This window comes from Mauremys reevesii, linkage group 11, assembly GCF_016161935.1.
Source record: "Mauremys reevesii isolate NIE-2019 linkage group 11, ASM1616193v1, whole genome shotgun sequence".
Classification (NCBI taxonomy): domain Eukaryota; kingdom Metazoa; phylum Chordata; order Testudines; family Geoemydidae; genus Mauremys; species Mauremys reevesii.
In genome coordinates, this window is record NC_052633.1 from 16,215,297 (window position 1) to 16,230,851 (window position 15,555).

Below are 15,555 nucleotides of genomic sequence, written 5' to 3' on the forward strand. Positions count from 1 at the left end.
AGGGGGACAAAGCTGGAACTCAAGCTGTGTGGAAGCCCATTTCATTGTGTCTATACAACCTGTTTAAGAAAATCCGAGTTTTCATGACAGGATGAAAGGACTGAGTGTAAACATCAAATTTGTTAAGTCTGGAATTTAGATGCTTGAATTAATAAAAGAACATACCAACTGCAGATCAACAACAAACTCTCTATTGTTAATGTTCCTAAGAGAGAGACTTGTGAGAGCAGCTGCCATCCCACAATTTTTAAGGTAGTCTGTTAAGGTGGGCTATTCAATCTATCCAAAAGCATGCAGAATATCAATACCATATATGACAATTAATTAAGTGTGAAAGCAAGCAAGCTGTCTGATCTCAGAAATAGCAAATTGTTTTTCAGCTGTGGCAGATGGATTCCTTATGGATCACAGGTAAAAAATCACAGTTAGAAATAGGAAGGCATTGCATCCCACTGCAGAAAATGTTGAGTTTTTGCTGTTCATCTCAAAAGATCTAAAAGTAAAAAACATGGCCCAAATTATTCCCTTAGCAAAGAGTGTTCTTTGCATGCAAATTATACCCTGCCTATTCAGCAAAGAGCATCAACCATCTCAGTGGCTTTGTACCCCATGCCTTGGAACCTGAGTGCAGGGATAGGATCTTTAGCTGCAGGAGAAGTGGTTTGCCGGAGGCTAAGGGTGGGATCATCATCCTTCACCAGCCCTGTGGGGAACCCCAAGGGAGGTTAATGCAGTTAATTTTTGAGGTTCATGACACTTTGGTTACAGTCCTTCCAGATTCATAGACACAAAGCTCTACATGAGTTCACTTGTTTTTAAAGGGAAGGCCAATGACAGCTCTGAGCTACTACTGGTCCTTACCCAACGTGGCCTCGAAGCTCTGTTACGATGTTCCCTTCCCTACTTCGGAACTGGCTACTCTGCTGTGTCTACAGGGCCTCTGGGAGCATGCTTCCCGGCGTGGGTAGACAGATGTGCACCTGTTTTGCTAGAGTTCATATGCTAACAGCAGTGGGGGGCAGTTCGGGCTAGCTGCCGGAGTACAAACCTGCCTGGACCCCCGGTGCATGCCCTCGGGGGACTAGTCTGAGCTGCTGCTGTTCTATCCCCAGCTACGCTGCTATTTGTAGTGCGCTCACTTGATCAGAACTAGCGTGTCTGTCTGCCTGGGCTGGGAAGCACACTCCCAGCTGTGGTGGAGACATACCCTAACTTTACTAAAAACAAACGACTTCCATTCCCTACTTCTAAACTGAGGTCTTCCTGGGGTCACAAGAGGAGGCCAGCTTTCACCGCTGCCATTTGAAAGCACTCTAGGATCTATGGCTGAGAAGTGCTAGATAGCCATGAATCAACAAGGTATGTAAGCAGGAGTGTAACTTTAAACACGTGAGCAGCCCCATTAAAGTCAATAGCTGAAACAGGGCTTACAAGAGTGACATATTTATTATTATTTTTTACATAACCCTCTGTCCTCCATATTTGGCATCGAGGGGTGGCCTGCTGGCCCACTGCTATCAGCTCACTTTACATCCAAGCAGACTCCCAGAACCGCCGGGACAATTCACACTTCTTAGCTAGAAGCATCAACAAGTCTCAGTTGCGTAGAGACCTTTCCTTCATGCTGAAGAACGAAATCAAACTGTACAGCCAACCTTCACTAGCATCTGTGAGAAGAATGAACAGTAATAAATAAAGTGATAAGTAAGGGTACTGTATTAGCACGGTTAAAGACCAGGCAAGACACTTGAACTGATATTTGGCCTATATTCTAGGTGCTGTTCAAGCATCTCTACTTGGATGGGCTCACGTGCTTGGGTGATATGTTCCTCATCACTGAGCAATAAGATCCATTCCATTTTCATGTAGGCAGAGATTGATTCATTTTCATTCATTCACTCATAAACTACTATATATTCGTGCCAAAGGCACTCGTGTATTGGCATTCTCATTGAAATCAGATACTCTTTGTGAAAATTACTTTTGTGCACTATGCCAACCATATCTGTAGGAGTACGCTAAAAATAAATTACTTTAGAGTGAGTGTGTGTGTTTGTGTGTGTCAAAAATAACTCACCGTAAGCCCTTCCTCTTCTGTTGGATCTACATAATTGCATCCACTTCATGGTCCCAATTCTGCAAAGTGCTTTATCATGTGATTACAGTTCAGCACACAAGCAATCCCAGCACGACTCAGCAAAGCACCATTGGCTTCCCTGGGATTTAAATTAAGCATGTACTTAAATGCCTTGCTAAATTGGGACTTGTATATGTCACCTAAGGTCGCCAACTTTCTACTCGCACAAAACCGAACACCCTTGCGCTGCCCTCTGCCCTGTCCCTCCTCTGAGGCCCCGCCCATGCCCCACCCCTTCTCTGGGGCTCCATCCCCCACTCACTCTATCCCCCACTACCTCTGTCACTCGCTTTCCCCACTCTCACTCACTCACTCGTTTTCACCGGGTTGGCTCAGGGGGCTGGGGTGCAGGAGGGGTGAGGGCTCTGGCTGTGGATGCGGGCTCCGTGGTGGGGCCATAAATGAGGGGTTCAGAGTGCAGGAGGAGGCTCCAGGCTGAGGCAGTGGGTTGGGGTGCAAGAGGGGGTGAGGGCTCCGGCTGGGGGTGTGAGCTCTGGGGTGGGGCTGTGGATGAGGGACTTGGGGTGCAGGAGGGTGCTCTGGGCTGGGGATGAGGGGTTTGGGATGTAGAAGGGTGCTCCGTGCTGGGACTGAGGGGTTTGGAGGGCGGCGGGGGAATCAGGGCTGGGGCAGGGGGTTGGGGTGTGGGAGGGGGTGAGCGGTGCATGCTCTGGAAGGTGCTTAACTAAGGCGTCTTCCAGAAGCAGCGGCATGTCCCTTCTCCAGCTCCTACGTGGAGGTGCAGCCATGTGGCTCTGCATGCTGCTTCATCTACAGGCGCAGGTTCCCGGCCAATGAGAGCTGCAGGGGGCAGAACTTGGGGTGGGGGCAGCATGTGGAGCCCCCTGGCTACCCCTACGTGTAGTAATGGGAGGGGGGACATGCCGTCTGTTTCCCAGGAGCCGCGCGGTGAGGAGGCTAGCAGAAAGCCTGCTAGCCCCGCTGTGTGGTGCCGACAATCAGACAGTCAATGGCCTGGTCAGCAGTGCTGACTGGAGCCACCAGGATCCCTTTTCGACCAGGTGTTCTGGTTGAAAACTGGACGCCTAGTCACCCTAATGCCAACACAAAAGCTAATGAAATTACACTGTACACATACTTTGCCACAGAATTTCCAATGACCGATTTAATCTATTTTAAACTAGCCAGTACAAATTCTATTCCTGTATGAGAGCGTGGAAAATATACCCTTTCTAGAGTCAGCTGGTGAAGGCAAGGGTCTGCTTAGAGTAAATTAGCTCCATTTTATACTTGAATGGTCTATCCTTGAATATTAATAAAAGTCTAGTAAATCTATTTTTTTTTTAAAAGTCTGTTTGCCTGTAAGGAGATCACAACTTCAGAAAAACACCATGCATGTCTACGGTGCTATACAGAGCTGGTCAAAATACTTTGGAATTCAAAACTTCAATTACATTTTATATCCAAATTTCGACATTTTAAATTTGTTTGTGATTCCCCTCCCCCAACACTCTCTCTCTCTCTCTCTCTCTCTCTCTCTCTCTCTTTTTGACCAGCTCTGGTGCTCTATAAATAACTAATAGCAAATAAAAGTAAAATCATCCTCATGGCAAATCCCAAAAGGATTTCGCCTCCTGGCAGATCAAGTGCCATCTGGACCGACCTTTAAATGGATCCTTAGAGTGGTCTGGCTGGTTGTTCAGTTTATGTCCATCGCTGGCAGTCTTAGTGCACCACACAAATAATAAAACAAGTACTTTGTAACACCTAGAGGAACAGGTTGAATTGAAGATATTATTGCAAATCTAGGGTGAAATATTTATATACCTTAGCACAACCTTCAGCTGCTAAGATTCTCCCAGCTCTCAGAATTTTTATCACAAATCTCATGATATTTGATGTTTTTCGTAAAGCCCCCACTCCTGGAGTCAAATGACTGTGTGAGAACCTCAGCTTTCAGTTTTTTAAAAGGAAATTTCTAGCCCTCATGGTCACAGAAAAGAGTTTGAAAATGTGACCCCCCCCCTCCTTCCCACCACCCTCACATTTATTATTTTTAACTCATAATTTTTATGCCAATTTCATGATTTTTGAACACTTGGGGTTGGCAAAACTGCTGATTTATTTATTATAGGCAGAGCTGGTAGTGGTGCTTATCATTAAGGTTGTCTGACGGTTCCCATTATAAGACCCCATTTTCAGTTGCTGATCACTTTAACTGATTTATATGTTTATAACTTTATTATTATTTATTTGTATTACTGTAGCATCTAGGAGCCCCAGTCATGGACCAGGAGCCCACACTGCTAGGTGCTGTACAGACACAGAACCAAAAGGCAGTCCCTGCCCCAAAGAGCTTACAATATAAGTGTAAGCCAGGAAACCACAGATGAATATAGTTGCTGTATATCGATATAATAATACCTAGTTCTTTTCATCAATAGAGTGTAAAATGGAGAGATCAGTATCATTATCCTATTTGTATAGATGGAGACACAGAGAGATCAGATGACATGTTCTAGGCCACCAACAGAGTTGAGAATAGAACCCAGGGCTCCAGAGTCCCACTCCAGTGCACAATCCACAAGGTCACATGCCCATATTCTCACAAACACATCATAGCAGATGCATAGAGTTAATATACAGGGAAGCGAGGACACAGACTGAAAACTGGGATGAAAACACAGACATGCTTGGGGGTTAATTTTTCACCTGCTCATATCCATTTTAGCGGCATGGTGAACAGCCATAGGTATTGCATTATCTGAGAGAGAGCAGAAGATGAAAGCAGTGCACAAGACTAGAAGAAACAAGGAGAAGAGCTATTTGTCACATAGCGATGGCTGATGGCCAGCTGTGTGCCACAGAGCAGAGGCTGGCAGGAAGCGAGAACTTCTGTGAGCGGGAACCTTGCTGCCAGAGGATCTGTTTCCCTGGTGGTGGAAGGGAAGGGTTTGAGAAGGGACTGAGGCAGGCAGATTGTAAACACAGAGCAGAGAGAAGGATGGAGAATGCAGGACACATATGTTGCCTGTCCTGGCAGAATGAGGAGTAATTGTACAGCAAAGATCATCTACTAGGAATACATGGCAAAGTGGGTTTTCTGGAGCTCCAGAGGGCCAGGTAAATGTTCCCTTTGTTGTTAATCTGCTGGGTTGTGGTTGGATTTGTGTCTTTTCCCTATCAGGAAATGTATCAAAGGTTTGATCAATCTGCGCTGTTTCTCACTGTTTTATAAACACACACACACAGAGACAGCTGTCTATCTTAGGTTTTCCTGTGGTGCCCATCACCTTGCAGCTATATTTGTATTTCTTTATATATTGTATACAGACATGCATGCATATGTATACATACCTCTGTATATGATATGTGATGTGTGTGTTTATTTGTAACACAAAGAGATGTGTATTTATACATACACATATGTAGCAAAATATATCTAGCCAGAGAAACAGACACAAACACACACACACACAGACTCTTTTATTAAAAGGTACAGTCCTTGAGATCCTGGCAACACAGCAAACTCCTAATGACTTCAGCTGGAATTATGATTGCTCCAGGTAGGCAGAATCAAATTCCATCCTGCGGTTGTGTACATATCGGTGCACAACACAAATACATCACTCTGTGCTGGTGGGACATGCATTGCAGTGTTTTGTTTTATTTATTTATGTATTTTATTTTTGCTTTCTTATGGGACAAACTCCCAAAACATAGTCAATAGAATTATAAACTGTAGGATTAAATAATCCCAATAAATATATGCCTACTTTGTAGGACTGTATAATACCTATAGTGTTAGTTTAGATGCTGTGCTCAGTGGCACCAATAGATAGGATAGAGTGAAATAGTAGCTTTGCAAAGAGAATGCACTATTTGTCTCTGATTTGTCTCAGAAAACAAATATTTAAGGATCCAGTCTTGCAGAGATTTATACACACACATAATTTTACTCACATTGAGTAGTCCTACTGAAGTGAATGGAGCTACTCACAATGCATAAAGATAAGCATGTGGAAAATCTTTGAAGGAGCATGGTGTCAGTCATTTCAGGCAACAGTAGCCCCAGTATATAGCTTTGGAGGTTTGGGGTTTAGTGACGTTTTTCTTGACTCAGAAGTTTACAGGTTTAAAATTCCAGATTAAAAAAATCACAAACTCAACATAATGGGAGATGGAACTACATAATGTGAAGGATCTAATCTACACTAGCTAGGTACTTGTATATCCCCCATCACCACTGTATCTGAGCTCCTGGGAGCTGATTGGTTTTGGCAGCTTACAAATAATATATTATGTTGCATTTAAGTTAATCAGCTTTTGTCAGGTTTCTGCTGAGCTTTTGCAAAGATCGTTTGAGATAAAGTTTGTATTTTTTTGTTAGTAAACTGTGAGTCCAATCTGTATCGTGACTGTGTCAGAGGAATAATATGGTGTTATAACAATAATGTGCTGCTGTAACCATCCCCCAGAGTTGGCTGATTTTCAGGAGGTTGACATGATCTCAGAGGATTGGGCTGTTCAGTTCAGTCTCCACCGTTTTTTTTTCTTTTTTCAGGTGATAATAAATATGTCAAAATGGCAGGACTCACTAGTTGGGAAATCAGAAAAGATTAGTTTTGAAATGATTTTATGCTTGTTGTTAAATGGTGGGTTTTTTATATAATCATACATGCACTTATATTCCGGTGAACTCCAAGGTCTTAGTGTAATTAGCTTTGAATTGTCCTGGGTTAGCTCCTTGCATACTGTCCTTGATTAGGAGAATTGGCTGGAGTCTAGATAATCAAGTTACAGTAATAATCCTTTACATTTATGCTGGATAGCACTTTATCCAGAAAGACCCCCAATGGCTCTGAGCCCTATATGTGAGCTGCTGAGAGCCCATAATTCCTGGGCCTACATACATCCGTTTCTCTGCTGAAAAGCAGGCATCTCTTGGGTGGGAGACACTTGCCAGCAGGACCCTGGTGCACAAACAACAGCAGAGGAACAACTTGAGTAGAAATTCCAGCAATCTCCATCCTTTTTCAACTCAGATTTCCATTTGGGAACAAAAGTACTATAGGATTTTTTAGCACTGGTTCTGACCCCCAGCACAGCTGCGTGAAATGTGAGAGAGGGGCTTTAGAATGAGATGCGGCTCTAGCAGAGCCTCAAGGCAGATTATTTAATTTTTTAAAATCTTTTCTTTATTTGTAGCTGCAATCTGGGATGCCCCCGCCTCCCACCTGTACAAGGCATCAACCTGAGTAACGTCTCTCTTAAAATGTCTAGTTCGGTCTTTACACCACCCCTCTGCGCTTGCAGCCTGGTGAGTCCTCCCAGTGACATCACCTATAACAGCATCTGACAGCTACCGTATTATAGGGCTCACTCCTCTTCGTGCTGATCTCGGAAGCTAACACAGCCCGTTCTCTTCTTGTATTTCCGAATTGCCTGCTTGGCTGGAGAAAGATGCAGGGTTTTTAACCAGGTTGGTGTGACAAAATGTGAATTAAGTAAACACACGTGAAACAAAAAAAAACATGGGCACCATGCGGGGTCCCCCAGAATGCCGTCTGCCTCCAACGGGGATGGGTAGAACAGGCACGTGGGCTGATCGCTGTAGAAACCCAGGCCAACATCCCCGCTTAGAGAATAGATGTAGGCCCCGTTTGCAGCATAGTGTAGGCTTGTCAGAGGGTTATGTGTAAGTGTTCATTAGAGCCCTGATTCGGCCACGTGCCTACTGAGAAGCAGGTGAGTCATCCAGCTGAGAGGCAGCAGAACTGCTCATGTGTTTGAGGTTAGGAATGTGCTTCACTGCCTTGCTGAATCAGTGCCGAACTGCGTAAGGCCTCAGTCCAGCAAAGTGCTTTGTGACTTCACTGAGGCAACTCACAGGCTTAAGTGCATAGCCACATTGGGGCCTTAGCTTTTTTACTCTGGCTCAGCAGGGCAAGTGCCCGTGTAAAGCCTGCTATAGGGCTGCCCTTTTGCAATGCTGCTTTCTCTTCTGTTCCATCTGTGCCCAGACTCCCTGCTCCTTTCCACGGTCACCGCCCAGCTGGAGAGCTTTCAAACAGCTAATCACCGTGAAGCCAGCAGGAAGTGATGCAGCCACTCATTTCTCAGGGCATTCTTCGGCCTGGAGGGAAGTATGTGTCAGATTGCTGTAGGGCAAAGGAGTCAGCCAGACTGTGATAAAGATCTCTGGAGCGCTGTACACAAACCTGTGGGGGGTGGGGGGGAGAAGCTTTACATAATCCATGTTTCCTCATTGCCCCATCATGTTCACCTCTTTTTGTGCACTGTGCTTGTTGCGCACTGTTGCCATGGGCTGTTTGCATCCGTGTTTCACCCTAGAGGTTGCTGCATTTTCATGAAGGTTTGCAAAGTGCTGGGAAAAATTAAAAGCACGGTGTACTGTGGGTGCCAATTATTATTCATTAATATTCTGTTTGGTGATGATGGGTGAAGAGTTCTCTAGATATATAGTGCAGTTTGTCATGTCCACAGAATGCTCTGGGAACCTTCTTCTTAAAGGGCCAGGGCCAGATCCTTAGCAAGCATAAATCAGCCTACTTCCATCAGATAGCGGAGCTGCATCAACTTACCCCAGGATATATAGTTTTGAACCCTGCCACCTGCACAGTACATGTCATTATTAACGGGATCCCACCCCTCCGCTCTCTGTTACTTCTAGAGCACTGTAGCATCTCAGCACTCAATACTGCCCTTTAGATTCACCTAGTGTTATCCAACTCATCATGGCTGATTCTGCTCTTCGCCTCTCCCAGCTTCTAGGAGACAGTCTTTGTTGTTTCTTATGCGTGGGTGTTAGAGGTCCCTTGTCACTCTTCTTGGCAGGAAGAATCTAGCAGACAGTTGGGTTTTGCAGCATGAAGCTGGATTAACATAAGATCAATCTTCTCTCTCTGTTAGCTTATCCTGCATTAAAGAGCTCTTGACTGAGAATGCTTTTTCTCTGGCTCTTGTAAGCTTCTCCCAGAATTATTAGGTGCATTGTCTCAGAATATATATGATATGGTAAAGTATGTATTTAGGGCACTGGTGTAACCTGGTCTATGGAGAATTCTTATACTGGGCCTAGCTTTTTTCCTGGACAGTTAAACTTCTCAGATTATATTATGGAATCATAGAAATGTAGGGTTGGAAGAGACCTCAAGAGGTCATCCAGTCCAGTGGTTCTTAATTTGGAAACGCGTACCCCCTGTTGGTACGCAGAGGTCTTCCAGGGGGTACATCAGCTCATCTAGATATTTGTCTAGTTTTATAACAGGCTACATAAAAAGTACTGACTTCGCTTAAAAAGCACTAGCGAAGTCAGTACAAACTAAGATTTCATACAGACAATGACTTGTTAATACTGCTCTGTGTACTATACACTGAAATGTAAGTACAATAGTTATATTCCAACTGATTTATTTTATAATTATATGGCAAAAATAAGGAAGTAAGCAGTTTTTCAGTGATAGCGTGCTGTGACACTTGTATTTCTCTGTCTGATTTTGTCAGCAAGTAGTTTTTAAGTGAGCTTAAACTTGGGGGTCCGCAAGACAAATTAGACTCCCGAAGGGGGTACAGTAGTCTGGAAAGGTTGAGAGCCACTGATCTAGTCCATTTCTGCACACTGACAGATGTTTAATTGTTTTTAAATACCTCTAAGGACAAGGAGTCTACACCCTCCCTCGGTAACCTGTTCCGGTGCTTAACTAATACTGAGAAGTTGTTATTATTACAAGTACTTTAAAAATTGTAATTTAGAGACTCTTCTCCTTGTGCAAAGATTGACCAGGGCTTGTAATATTTACCAATGCCAGAAAAGCACTGTTAGACCACAGGACTAGCAGCTGTTTTAAGGCCCAAAATCTATTAAGCCATCTGAACTAAAGAAAGATGAATGCCATATACTAGTGTTTTCTCATGCTGTAATCCCATGTTACAACAGAATAAACTTGGGGGATGCACCTCCCATCTAGACATAAAGAAAAGGGGGGGGGTGATCTCGATTCTTCCACCCCCCAAAAATGTATCTAAATACAAAATCCAACAATTATTTCATGTAATTTTGAAAGGGACCATGTCAAGGCTGATGCATTAAAATTGCCTTATGACAGCTGTCTCTTATTGTACTCAAATTACTTCAGAATTTGGGCTGGGTGTTTTTTCCCTTCAAGCAACCTGTAGTTAGGGTGACCAGACAGCAAGTGTGAAAAATCGGGACAGGGGGTGGGGGGCAATAGGAGCCTATATAAGAAAAAGAACCAAAAATCGGGACTGTCCCTATAAAATCGGGACATCTGGTCACCCTACCTGTAGTGAATAGGGAAAAGAGGCAGATGTTCTACTTACAGATTAAGACTCGCAGTGAGCAAACCAGGCTAAGTGTATGTGATTGCGATTCACAATACATTGTAAGCCCCTTGCGGCAAGGGCTCTCCTTTTGTGTTACGTATGTACAGCACCTACCGTAGATTGAGGCCTGCTGGCTAGCGGTACTCAAACTAGGGGTTGCCACCACCCAGCCCTTCTCATATTGCTGGATGGGAGAGGGGTCGCTCCTAGATGAGAGAGGAATCCTGGGCTCCTCCCGATATAAAGGGGGTTGTGTAAGAAAAAGTTGAGAGCTGCTGCTGTAGGCACTACTCCACTACAGATGATTAGTATCTGCCTTTGGGGGCGTTACTTGGTCTGCATCATGGATGGATCTGGGAAAACAACGTGCCATGCACTTATACTTGGCACTTCTCTGCCGTTTTCCGTCCCTTAAGTCTAAAACTCTTTGTAAATATTAATCCTCATGAGAGGTAAGTATTGGTAAACTGAGGCACCGATTTATTGGTCAAATAACAACCAATCAGTGAGAGCATTGAAATTACAACACAGGAATCCTAACGCCTAGTCCTCTACTCTAGCCCAGTGGTTCTTTGCCTAGTTTTACATCAGGCTACATAAAAAGCACTAGCCAAGTCAGTACATCCTAAAATTTCATACAGACAGTGACTTGTTTATACTGCTCTGTATACTATACACTGACATGTAAGCACAATATTTATATTCCAATTGATTTATTTTATAATGATATGGTAAAAATGAGAGAGCCAGCCATTTTTCAGTGACAGCGCGCTGTGACACTTGTATATGTCTGTCTGATTTTGTAAGCAAGTAGTTTTTAAGTGAGATGAAACTTGGGGGTTCGTAAGACACATCAGACCCCTGAAAGGGGCACAGTAGTTTGGTTAGAGCAGTGGCTCTCAACCTTTCCAATCAAATAGACTCCCTCTCTGAAATCATGAAAGGGACTTACCTAGTGACTTGATCTGTCTTGCTAGCTAACTAGTTTGATAGTGACCCTCCAGTGCTGCTGCATGGATCAGTATGGTTCTCAGGGATTTCAAGTGACCAAAATACAGCTAATTTACAATCTGGGTAATATTTTGATTACCTGACCCAATGCAGCCATCTAAAAATCTTGGTATCTGCAAAAAGTGCAGGGTGTCCTGAAAAAAAATCTGTGCGTTGGTCGCTCAAGGTGTGTCATTTGTCGAAGGAAAGTTACAGACTGAAGTGGCTTAGAGCACGAATCATGGAAAAGAACATTAGGTATTAATGGCCGCCAGGCCCTGAATCTCAGGATTCATGGAGTGCAGATTCTGAAAGTAGCTCTAGCGAAAGAGGTGTCAATCTGTCTTTTGGATGAGAAGTGAATCCAAGGCCCTGGTCACTTCTTGTCACTATAGGGCATGTCTGTACTGCACCCTCCCCCCTCCCCAAGCCTGGGCTCTGAATCAGGTTTGAGCCCAAGCCCACTTTCTGTCCACACACAAATCAGTCTGACTCAGGTCACTAAGCACTAGGACCATGTGAGGGGGCTGGGTCAGAGCCTGAGTCCCGTTGCAACTCGCCTCCAAGCCCTGTCATTTTGCAGCACGGATGCCGATCAAGCGCAGACCTGATTCAGAAGGCTGGTGTAGTGCCGTACGGGGACCCAGGGCCAGCAGTTGTAAATCCAGAAACCCCAAATCCACAAGCCTGGGTTCCACAGACCTGGGCTTAGTGTGCTGCGGAGACGTACCCATACGTCCCATGGCACGCTTTGTAGGAGTCAGGCTATTATTCCTGGTGTCCTGGCCCAGGCCTGGATTAAGGCAGTCCAGACCCTAGGCACACCACAACGCAGGGCCCCTGCAGCCATCCCCACGCCCACACTCTGGCCCCAGCCTCCACCTACAGTGATGCAGAAGAAGGGCTCCAGAATTTAGCCCAGGAACCAGGATGTCTTTGCTTTGGTGGGCAGAGACCCACTGCTCTCTTCTCCTGCCACACGACACGCTGCTAGGGTAGTGTGGGCAGAGAGCCTTGCACTGAAGCTCCCGTTGAGGCGCATGCGGCAGTTGTGTTTCAGGCTGTCTGCAGACTCAGGCAGAGGCTGCTGCCTCAGTTAAACCCAGGTGACTTTTTCAAGCTTTTCTTTGCAACCGCAAGGGCTAAAAACTTCATCCTTTTTTATTTTGAAATGGAAGCTGAGAGTCAAATGTGATCACGTGACCCAGGGAGCTGGGTCCTAAGGCACAGACTTATAGTGGCTATGCCCTCATCTGGCTTTAGACTGGCCCAGTTCCAGTTTCAGGAACTACATTTGGCCTTCCCCATTGTAGCTTCATCAGCTGAAGAAGTTAGTCTGTATTTCCCCTTCTGAAAATAACTGCTCCTGATGTGGCAAGCAGCCTACTTCTAAAGGGTCATTCTTTCAGTGGTGGGTGAGTGATCTCTCTATGCAGTTAGTAAAGTGCGTCGGGACCATTCTGGGTGAAAGGAGCTATGTAAATACAAGTTTCATGAGACAGCATTGCACTTTTTCAGATCTCTAGTGCCTAAGGGGTCCACTTGCAATGCAAGGATTGGTCTGTGACCATTTGGGGCAGAAAAATCCTCGTGCATCATCCTGAAAATTTGCCCCTAAGTGTTCTGTAAGGGGAAAAAGAGATCAGTGTCCCTGAGAGTGAAATGCTGCTACTCAGGATTTTACAGTTGGTCTGTCAAGTTTTAAAAAGCATATTTAAAAAAAACACCCTTAAAAAAATCAAATTAGCCAGCAGGTATCCAGTTGTCTTATTCTAGTCATGCCCTCTGCTTACTTACCCATCTCCTTCAACTCCATTCCTAACGTTCCAGCTTCCAGCAGCAGCGATAAAGAAAGGAACAGCCTGCCAGGAAAAAAAAAATTTCCTTCCTTTTCCTGTAAACATAGAATTTCCCTCCAAAATTACCTTGGGTGGCACAGGATGGGCGATATTCAGTCCTATCCCGGTGACAGGTTAGAATCTGGTGTCTCATGATTAGGACCCTGTCTAATTCACGGCCATGAAGGACGCGTCATGGACTGTGGAAATCTGGTCTCCCCCCATGAAATCCGGTCTTTTGTGTGCTTTTCCCCTATATGATACAGATTTCACGGGGGAGACCAGCATGTCTCAAACTGGGGGTCCTGACCCAAAAGGGAGTTGCAGGGCGGTCACAAGGTTATTTTAGGGGGGTTGTGGTATTGCCACCCTTACTTCTGCGCTGCTGCCTTCAGAGCTGGGCAGCTGGAAAGCAGCAGCTGTTGGCTGGGTGCCCAGCGCTGAAGGCAGCACCCCGCCAGCAGCAACGCAGAAGTAAGGGCAGCAATATCACACCATGCCACCTTTACTTCTGCGCTGCTGCCTGCAGAGCTGGGTGGCTGGATGGTGGTGGCTGCTGACTGAGGGCCCAGCTCTGCAGGCAACAGTGCAGAAGTAAGAGTAGCAATACCATACCATGCCGTCCTTACTTCTGTGCTGCTGCTGGCAGCGGCTCTGCCTTCAGAGCTGGGCAGCTGGAGAGCGGTGGCTGCTGGCCAGGAGCCCAGCTCTGAAGGCAGCGCCGCTGCCAGCAGCAGCGCAGAAGTAAGGGTAGCAGCACCGCAATCCCCCTACAATAACCTTGCGACCCCCGCAGCTCCTTTCTGAGTGAGGACCCCTACAAGTGCAGTACTTGTGAAATTTCAGATTGAAATAACTGAAATCATGAAATTTACGATTTTTAAAATCCTATGACTGTGAAATTGACCAAAATGGACGTGAATTTGGTAGGGCTCTACTCATGATTGCAAGGCTAGACAGAGGAGCTCTGCGCAGAGGAGCTCTGCACAAAGGAGACTGCTTTCCGGGGCGATGCAAGGGGGCACTCAACACTTCCCTGTAGCCAAGTTATCAAAATTCCCTACTAACATTGTAGGTTAAAATTTTCTAAGGTGCCTAAGTGGCTTGGGAACTCAAGTCTCACTGACTTTGAATGACATTTAGACTCCTAACCCACTTGGCAAATTTTTCTAAAATGCCTCTTAGCCGCCAAGGTCTTGTAGCATAGCGCTCCATAGGTTAGATACTTCCCGTCATTTGTCAGTCTTAAATGTGTTGCTTTTGAATGTAACTGAATGTTCCCTTTGTTCTGGTATTACGAAGAGTAAATGGGAACGCCTGATTGATTCTTTGTATGGCGTTCATTATTTTATACGCCTTAACTAAACAGTGCTACTCTCTTCCCTTTCTCTTCATATGGATTCTGAGTCACCCGTCTCTGGATCCCTCCTAGTCCTGTGTTTGCTTATCTGGGGGCCGGAATCGAGTTTCATTTGATCCAAGTAGATGCAAAAGCCCGAGTGGAACTCTTAGAGTTTGTCATTGACAGATGCAATCTATGTAAGGGATCCTTCTAGTAGCTAAGCACCACTGATAATTCACTGTGCATTTACGTAGCACCTTTCATTCTTTAAGGAAGCACTCCCCAGACTGTATGGAAAGGGGTAACCGCCCCCCACTGACGTAACCTTTTATAACAGTTTGTGCTGGGCATACTGCATCCCAAGGTGGTGATGGTGCGAGGTCACGTCACGATGCAGCATCAGGTCATCCTGTCGCCATGTGAGTCAGTATCACCATGTGCTTCTGGAACGGATGGCTTTACAAGAATGTGGGAGGTTGTGTGACATGAGATAATCCTCATCCCACAAACTCAGGACACGCTTGCAGCCCCATAAAACGGTTTCCAGTGTTTGGTAATAAACCTGCTAAGTGCACAATTTCTTGGGCACGTTGATTGATTTTTCTTGTATTGGTACAGATAGAGAACAAAGGGACAGTGTGTTTTGCTGCCCCTTGTCTTCCCCTGAAATGTCTCCGGGACGGGTCACAAGCCCTTCTGCAAGCATTGCTGTTCAGATTGTTTAAATCCATCAAGTGGGAGCAGGGCTGGGTTCTCTGCCAACGCTGGTGAAATGGCCTCTTTGTGTGGGCCAGCCTGTTGCTTGCACTGTTTGGCATTTGACTGTCTCAGTGCTGCTTCTGTCCAAGCTAACACTAACTGCAAATTTGTAAATGAATCTCAAGCAGTCCTGGTACGAGCCAAGGCTCATAAAGAAATGC

At 45.3% G+C, this 15,555-nt stretch overlaps 1 protein-coding gene and 1 long non-coding RNA gene across 2 annotated transcripts in view; one reads left to right on the forward strand and one right to left on the reverse strand.

Annotated features, from left to right (window-relative positions):
* Positions 1-1,531: 1,531 nt before the first annotated feature.
* Positions 1,532-3,859, reverse strand: LOC120374965. The gene is made up of 3 exons (XR_005586368.1): positions 3,762-3,859; positions 2,078-2,216; positions 1,532-1,667 (listed from the first exon to the last, which is right to left on the reverse strand). It is a non-coding gene; the product is annotated as an uncharacterized LOC120374965 (long non-coding RNA).
* Positions 3,860-4,964: 1,105 nt separating this feature from the next.
* PLEKHM3 (pleckstrin homology domain containing M3) overlaps positions 4,965-15,555 on the forward strand; it is a 131,933-nt gene continuing 121,342 nt past the window's right edge. The window contains exon 1 of the mRNA XM_039495424.1: positions 4,965-5,221. The gene's annotated coding sequence lies outside the window, so the exon portion shown is untranslated. The remainder of the gene's footprint in view (positions 5,222-15,555) is intronic.